The sequence below is a fragment of the Perognathus longimembris genome, chromosome 4, assembly GCF_023159225.1.
Source record: "Perognathus longimembris pacificus isolate PPM17 chromosome 4, ASM2315922v1, whole genome shotgun sequence".
Classification (NCBI taxonomy): domain Eukaryota; kingdom Metazoa; phylum Chordata; class Mammalia; order Rodentia; family Heteromyidae; genus Perognathus; species Perognathus longimembris.
The window spans coordinates 50,019,582-50,027,081 of record NC_063164.1 but is presented as its reverse complement, the minus strand read 5'-3'; the positions used below and the strand labels follow the sequence as shown (position 1 = coordinate 50,027,081).

Sequence of the window (7,500 nt, the reverse complement as noted above, 5' to 3'; positions counted from 1 at the left end):
ATCGCTTGAGCCACAGATCCACTTCTGACATTTTGGTCACTGATTAGACATAAGAGTCTCATGGACCTTCCTGCCTGGGCTGGCTTCAAACACCAATCCTCAAATCTCCTATGTAGTTAAGATTGCAGGCCTGAGTACCAGCACCTGGCTAGAATTTGTTTTTAAACACTTCAGAAACAAGATAAAAGAAATATACCCAAGATATTCATGGTTAGATCTAGACAGTAGGTACACAGGATTCTTTATATGGTTCTCTCCACTTCTATAGATGGAAATAATTTTGTAATAAAGGGATTAAAATACAGAGGTTCTCATCACAAAAATTCATAGAGGCCGCCCCGCCGCCCTCGTGTTGCCCGTCCGCTTTGGCCGCTAGCGGACGCGGTGTCAAGAAGGGCGCAGATGAGCGCTTGGCAGCCTTTCCGGCCCGCAGATCGCGGTGGCTGCGGCGCTGGAGCTGCACAAGCAACAGCGCTTCCCTGCGCGGGCCGGGGCGCGGGGCCGGGTGGGCGCGGGGCCGGGGCGCCGGGCCGGGCGGGCGTGGGGCGCCCCACCGACGCCAGCCGAAAAAAAGAAAAAAAAAATTCATAGAGGAGGGCTGGGAATATGGCCTAGTGGCAAGAGTGCTTGCCTCATATACATGAAGCCCTGGATTCGATTCCCCAGCACCACATATACAGAAAATGGCCAGAAGTGGCGCTGTGGCTCAAGTGGCAGAGTGCTAGCCTTGAGCAAAAGGAAGCCAGGGACAGTGCTCAGGCCCTGAGTCCAAGATCCAGGACTGGCAAAAAAAAAAAAAAAACAACAAAGAAAAAGATGACTTGCACAGTGCCAAAGCTGGCCAGGGAGTGGAAGGAATTCGTTTCAGGAGGAGCTTTTCTAGAGACCCATGCAGTCTCTGCAGCCTCTGGCTCAGCTCGCGGCTCCTAGTGCTGTGGCTTCCTCCTCCACAGGCTTCACAGGGGTCTGCTCCGGAAAAGCAGGACACCGACCATATGCTACTGACTGACAACCGAGTAAGATTCCTGTTATTACAGCAAGCTGTCCATACCCCCTACAGCTCTGCACTGTCCTGTCCTTGTGCTGACTGCCACCCCACATGGACTCATTCAGAAGACCACCCACCATTCAACATCAACCATGTGTCCATCCTGCTAGACAACAGGTACAGGTGTAGAAAGACCAAATTGTTCACACACCTATCCCTGAGGATGGCCTGTTGCTGGACAAGTTAAAGCAGGGCCTGACACACATACGCCCCTGCCCTTGGCACAACCTCCCACTTGTATTTTTTTTTTTTTTTTGCCAGTCCTGGGCCTTGGACTCAGGGCCTGAGCACCGTCCCTGGCCTCTTCCCGTTCAAGGCTAGCACTCTGCCACCTAAGCCACAGTGCCCCTTCTGGCCGTTTTCCATACATGTGGTGCTGGGGAATTGAACCAAGACCTTCATGTGGAGGAGGCAAGCACTCTTGCCACTAGGCCATATTCCCAGCCCCCGCTTGTATTCTTGGTTGGTCTGCCATCAATAGCCTGGGCCTAGTTGGAAGGAGGAAGCATTCCTTATTTACTTATGTCTTCTTTCTGGCCTGTACCATGAGCTCTTTTAGGAAACCATTATTTTCCCTTCTGCCATGATATATGCTAGGTATTTTATCTTATGTATTTTTAGGTATATAAATTCTTATCACTGGAAAAGGTCTACAGATCTATGTCTTCTTAGACACACCCAAGGCGCAGCCAGTGATCTTAGTGTACTGGACTCGGACATAATGGCCCTAGAGGTTCCCTGTGTGCCCTAATCACCACCCTTTCCTGGTCTTCCAAGAGTTTGTTGTCCAGATCATAGACCAGAATCTGTTTTCCATCCTTTACATACTTCGCTCTGTGTATTAACCAAGCTGGGATTTCCCACTGATGTGGATTCTGCATAATGGGAGTCACACATTCCTATTATATTCAGTGAGCTCTTTGGTGGTCTTGGTGACCTAGGCTGGGTATTTGGGTGAGTGGGAGGTGAGTGGTTAAGGGCAGGCCATACCTCTCTTTCTGTTATTCACACTGACCACAGCATTCAGGCCTGCAGAGGCAAGGAAAGCCTCTGGTAGAGAGGGAGTACCCAGAGCTTGGTTGCTGAAGCCCTGCCTACTAGCTTTGAAGGAAAGACTGCTCTATCCCTGCAGGAACGAAAGATGCATTTTAAAACAAATCAATAATATGGGCTTAAGAAAACTGGACATCCATAGGTAGAAAACGAAACTAAACAAAACTTTAGCACCGTGCACCAATTTCACTCAAAGTAGACCTCAATGTCAGACCTGAAACTTTGAAATTACTGCAAAATGGAGTAGGAGAAACATATTGGCAAAGACTGGAACTTTTTGAAAAGAGTCCAATCAATACCAATCAATAAATGGGCAGATTAGCTAAAAAGAGACTTCTCAGAAGAAGTAAAAATGGCAAATAAACATATGAGGAGGGGCTGGGGATATGGCCTAGTGGCAAAGAGTGCTTGCCTCGTATACATGAAGCACCACATATACAGAAAATGGCCAGAAGTGGCGCTGTGGAGCCCCAGGACTGGCAAAACAAAACAAAACAAACAAACAAACAAAAAAACATATGAGGAAATGCTCAACATCCCCTGACCATAAAGAAATTGCAAATCAAAGCAACTTTGAAATTTTATTGCATCCCAGTTCAGTTGGTCAACATTGAGAATTTGAACAGTAAGAAATGCTAGCAGGGACGTGGGGGATAACGAAACCCTACTGTACTCTTGATGAGAATATAAACTAGCACAACCACTCTGGGAGAAGGTTTGGAGGCTCCTCAAAATACTAACCATAGAATTTCCTATGACCCAGATGCCTCTCCTGGGCATCTATCCAGATCATTATAAGTAACGCTAAGATAAAAACACTTGCATATCCATGTTCATTGTTGCACTAGTCACAATAGCCAAGTTAGGGAAACAGCCCAGATGCCCTAAAACAGATGAGTGGATTTCAAAAATGTGGTACAGGGGCTGGGAATATGGCCTAGTGGCAAGAGTGCTTGCCTCCTATACATGATGCCCTGGGTTCGATTCCCCAGTACTACATATATAGAAAACAGCCAGAGGTGACACTGTGGCTCAAGTGGCAGAGTGCTAGCCTTGAGCAAAAAGAAGCCAGGGACAGTGCTCAGGGCCTGAGGCAAGCTCCAAGGATGGCCAAAACAAACAAACAAACAAACTAACTAAAAAATGTGGTACATATACACAATGGAATTTTATTCATCCATTAGAAAGAATACTATTATGTCATTTGCACGGAAATGGATGGACCTAGAACAAATCAAGTGAGGTAAGCCAAGCTCTGAGAAACAAACAGCGCATGTTCCCTCTCATATGTGGAAGCTAGATCTAAAATATAGCTGAACATGATCATCTATACAGGCCTTTAGGCATTCACACACAAGCAGTCAGACTAAAGGATACGCTTAGAGGAAGAACCTAAAGGTATAACTTCTCTGAACAGCTAAAATACTATTTATCAAAACAAGTTCCAAGAAATAGAAATACAGTTTTTGTTGTAGTTTTGGTGGTTTTTTTCTTTTTTTCCTTTTAAGCAAGGGCACAGAAATTGAGGGAGGAAAATGCAAACAAATGCAGTCATGGTATTCAATATACACTATTAAAAAAAAACTATGTAACTTGTGGGCAGGGATAGGAGGGGAAAGTTGGGGGAAAGTGAAGGATTGTTCAAGAAAAATTGCACTCATTACCCAACTTATGGAATTGCAACCTCTCTGTACAACTCCTTAAAAAAATAAAATTATATTTTAAAACACCCTATTATATTACATCTGCTAAATTTCATACTTAAGATTCCTACTGTATATTTTAGATGAGTTCTCTAATTTTTCTTTGTTTTCTCCCCCTTCATGGCTTCTATTTTCGTCTCAATCTAAAGGAAGTGATGAAACTACAGGTTTCATTATCCATGCTCATCTCAAACTTAAGATCTTGTTTCAGCCTCATAAGTGCTGCAATTACAGGTGTTGTGCTACTTGCCAATAGGATTCATATGTCCGTGGTTTTCATTTCTGCTCACTTTTAGTGACTAATGAAGGAACTGACACTGGAGAATCAACAGGCAAGGCAGCTGACATGGCACAAAGCAAGCAGGAGTCCCGCCAGAGTGACATCAGCAGTAACTCACCAAGACAGTCCAGAATCAACCCACAAAAGGAAGGGGAAGAGGGTCAATACATAAAGTTTGACAGTGTGTGTTCAAAAGCCAAAGCAACTGCATGTGGTAGTGCACTAATCCCAGCACTCAGGAGGTAGAGGCAGGAGGATCATGAGTTTGAGGCCAGTCTGGGCTATACAGAGAGACCCTGTTTAAAGTCAAATTTCCAAAAGTTGAAACTATTGTCCAGCCTTCACTAGAATGGAAGCACCTCATACGAGCGTTATACACTATGTACATCACTGTATCTCCGTGCTCACACCTGGGCACTAGTAGATACCCAGATGTGAACATTTTTAGATGCTCCAACTTCCTCTCTTGTCGACTGACCTGGCTTTGGAATTCTGGCACACACTTTGTCTCCTCTGCCGTATACCATTCATTGCATTGTTGCACCTTGTTTACCGACTGCAAATTGTTTCCTTTTTTAAAAAACTAGAAATAGATCTTTTTAGGATATATAACTCATGCTTAAGTGGAATTCAATAAACTGAAAGAAAATTATCTAATCTAGCTAATGGTTAAACTTTGTAAACAAAAACCCCTAATAGGTCATGGGAAAAACCATGACGCATGCAATAGAAATGGACAATTGCTTCAGCCCCCTCTAGTATTATGAAGCAGAGAATTTCCTATTCCAGAAATCTGGCTAAAGATTTCCTTTAAGAAATGTTCCTAAAGAATTCCTTTAAGGATTTAGGCATGGGAAATCTTTTCCAGGGCCTACAGATTAAAAGTATTTCAGTACCACTTAAGGAAGGACCCAATGCTAGCTAGGCCTAGGCTTCCGTTCCTGCAAACTTGCGTATGGGAAGGAAGATCAGAAGTCCTGACAATCATTACTGAAGAGGATTCAGAGGAATCATGGCCTACTCCCAGCTGAAGAGAGGTGTGTGTGTGTGTGTGTGTGTGTGTGTGTGTGTGTGTGTGTGTGTGTGTGTGCTTGACAAAGGGGACAGATTCAGAATCTTACAACTCTGATGAAAGTACATTAAAGGAAATCTGTTCATCGTAATCAAAGCACCTGCCACCTGAATCGGTTTCCGGTCTTTTCCCTTGGCCTTGGTTACTCTTACATGCTAGAGGTTAGGGTTTAAAGAAGATGGATTTTGATTAAGTGTCACACTTAGTGTGATGTGACATGCTCTTTATCATTGCAAGGGAAGGTAAGTGCCAGAGGGAGATTTATAACTAGTTCCCAGTATAAACTAGAGGTCTTGGGGAACAAGTGCTTTACCATGGGCCTTGATCTATCAAGGGCTCCATCAATGTGTATATGTGACAGTGTGCAGACATGTGTGTGTATGTGTGTGTGTATGTGTGTGTGTGTGTGTGTGTGTGTGTGTATGGGGAGATTGCAAGAAAGTCAATTTCCAGGTGTCTGTGCTAATGAGTTGGTTTGGCTTTGGGCTCTAAATGTGTTCTCATTCATGGTGTACCAGCCAAAGGTCTCTGTACCATTCACTTCTAGATTTGAAGATGGAGATTCATGAAGAGGCATTCTAAGGGCTGAGTGCCATTTGTGTCTAGAGGCCATGGATGAGTAGGCCATAAATAATGCCTCCCCCTTCAGAGCCAAAGCCGCCTCCTTCTGCATCTAGGACCTGCCACACACCCTCATCCTGGGATTCCACTCACTTAAAGCAATGAGCACAGAGCAAGCAGGCACAGATAAGCCCAGCCTGATCCAGTGTGCTCTGTGAGGTTGGAATGGGGGTAGGGATGATCTGCAGGGGATCAAAACAATAGCTCAAGGGGATGGGAATATGGCCTAGTGGCAAGAGTGCTTGCCTCATATACATGAAGCCCTGTGTTCAATTCCCCAGCACCACATATATAGAAAATGGCCAGAAGTGGTGCTGTGGCTCAAGTGGCAGAGTGCTAGCCTTGAGCAAAAAGAAGCCAGGGACAGTGCTTAGGCCCTGAGTCCAAGGCCCAGGACTGGCCAAAAAAAAAAAAAAAAACAGCTCAAGCCTGGTGCCCCGTAGCTCCTACCTATAAACCTAGCTACTCAAGAGGCTGAGATCTGAGGATTGCAGTTCAAAGCCAGCCTAGGCAGGAAAGTCCATGATACTCTTACCTCTAATTAGCTACTAAATTAGCTGGGAATAGAGCTTTGCCTCAAGTAGTAGAGTGCTAACTTTGAGCAAAAACGCTCAGGGACAGTACCCAGACCCTGAGTTCAAGCCTAGGGACTAGCACCAAATAAAATAAAATAAAGGAAAGAATATCACTTGCATCCCCTGGCTAATTCAAGTCCCTCATCTCCCATTGCCTATGAAGGAAAACCATATTTTCCACCCTATTATTGATGTCCAGAGCCCAGCCACTGCCAAATCCATCTTTCACTGCCTTCCACATGTCTTGTCCCTCTCAGGTCACTCTACCAGGAAAGCTGCTCTGCCTCTCTCCCCCATGGAGGGGCACTCCATCTCCCAAACACTGGTTGAAGCCGTCCTAGCTCATGAAGAGGACTAGGCCCACTGTGATAACCCAGCCTATTTTTATTTAATCCAGTAATATGAATTGAGAGCCTGCTTGGGCACTTAGGGTGAGTCAGAACACAACAGATCAAGAAGGGCCAGCCTGCCTTCTAGAGCTGGCTTGTAGTCCTGGGGGCATCTTGACCACACAAGGTAACAGGATGATTAGTAGCTGATTGCTACTCTAGAAAATAGGACTAAGTTGGGTGTCATTGGCTCATACCTGTAATCCTAGCTACTCAGGAGGCTGAGATCTGAGGCTCATAGTTTGAAGCCAGCCTGGGAAGGAAAGTCTGTGAGACTCTTTTGTTTTGTTATGTTTTATTGCTCTTTTGCTTGTCCCAAGGCTTGAACTCAGGGCCTGGGTATTGTCCTTGAGCCTCTTTATGCTAAAGGCTAGTGCTCTCCCACTTGAGCCACTGTGTCACTTTCAGATTTTTCTGAGTAGTTTATTGGAGATAAGAGTCTTATGGGGAGACAGAAGATGGCACCGCCACAGTAGGGAGGCACCCCAACTCACTCCAACTGAATAGTGAGCTGGGAACTCCAGCACCCAACACCCCATCAAGAATCCAGCAAACCCAACAACCAGAAGCAACAGAGGAACTCAGGAAACAAAAAAGAACAAAAAAAAAAAAAAGAAGAGCCTGTAGCCTGCACGGAGCCGGAAAATCTCCGGGGTACCCCTCCCCCACCCACCGACCCTGGCCCGAACAGAGCAGGCTGGGAAAGGGGACCCGGCGCCAGCAAACCAACTGTCGAAAAGTCATGCCAGGAGCACAGAG

General features: G+C 45.4%; 1 non-coding gene across 1 annotated transcript; it reads left to right on the top strand.

Annotated features, from left to right (window-relative positions):
- The first annotated feature begins 342 nt into the window (after positions 1 to 342).
- On the top strand, positions 343 to 474 carry LOC125350936. Its single transcript, XR_007210845.1, has one exon. It is a non-coding gene; the product is annotated as a small nucleolar RNA SNORA13 (small nucleolar RNA).
- Positions 475 to 7,500: the final 7,026 nt, after the last annotated feature.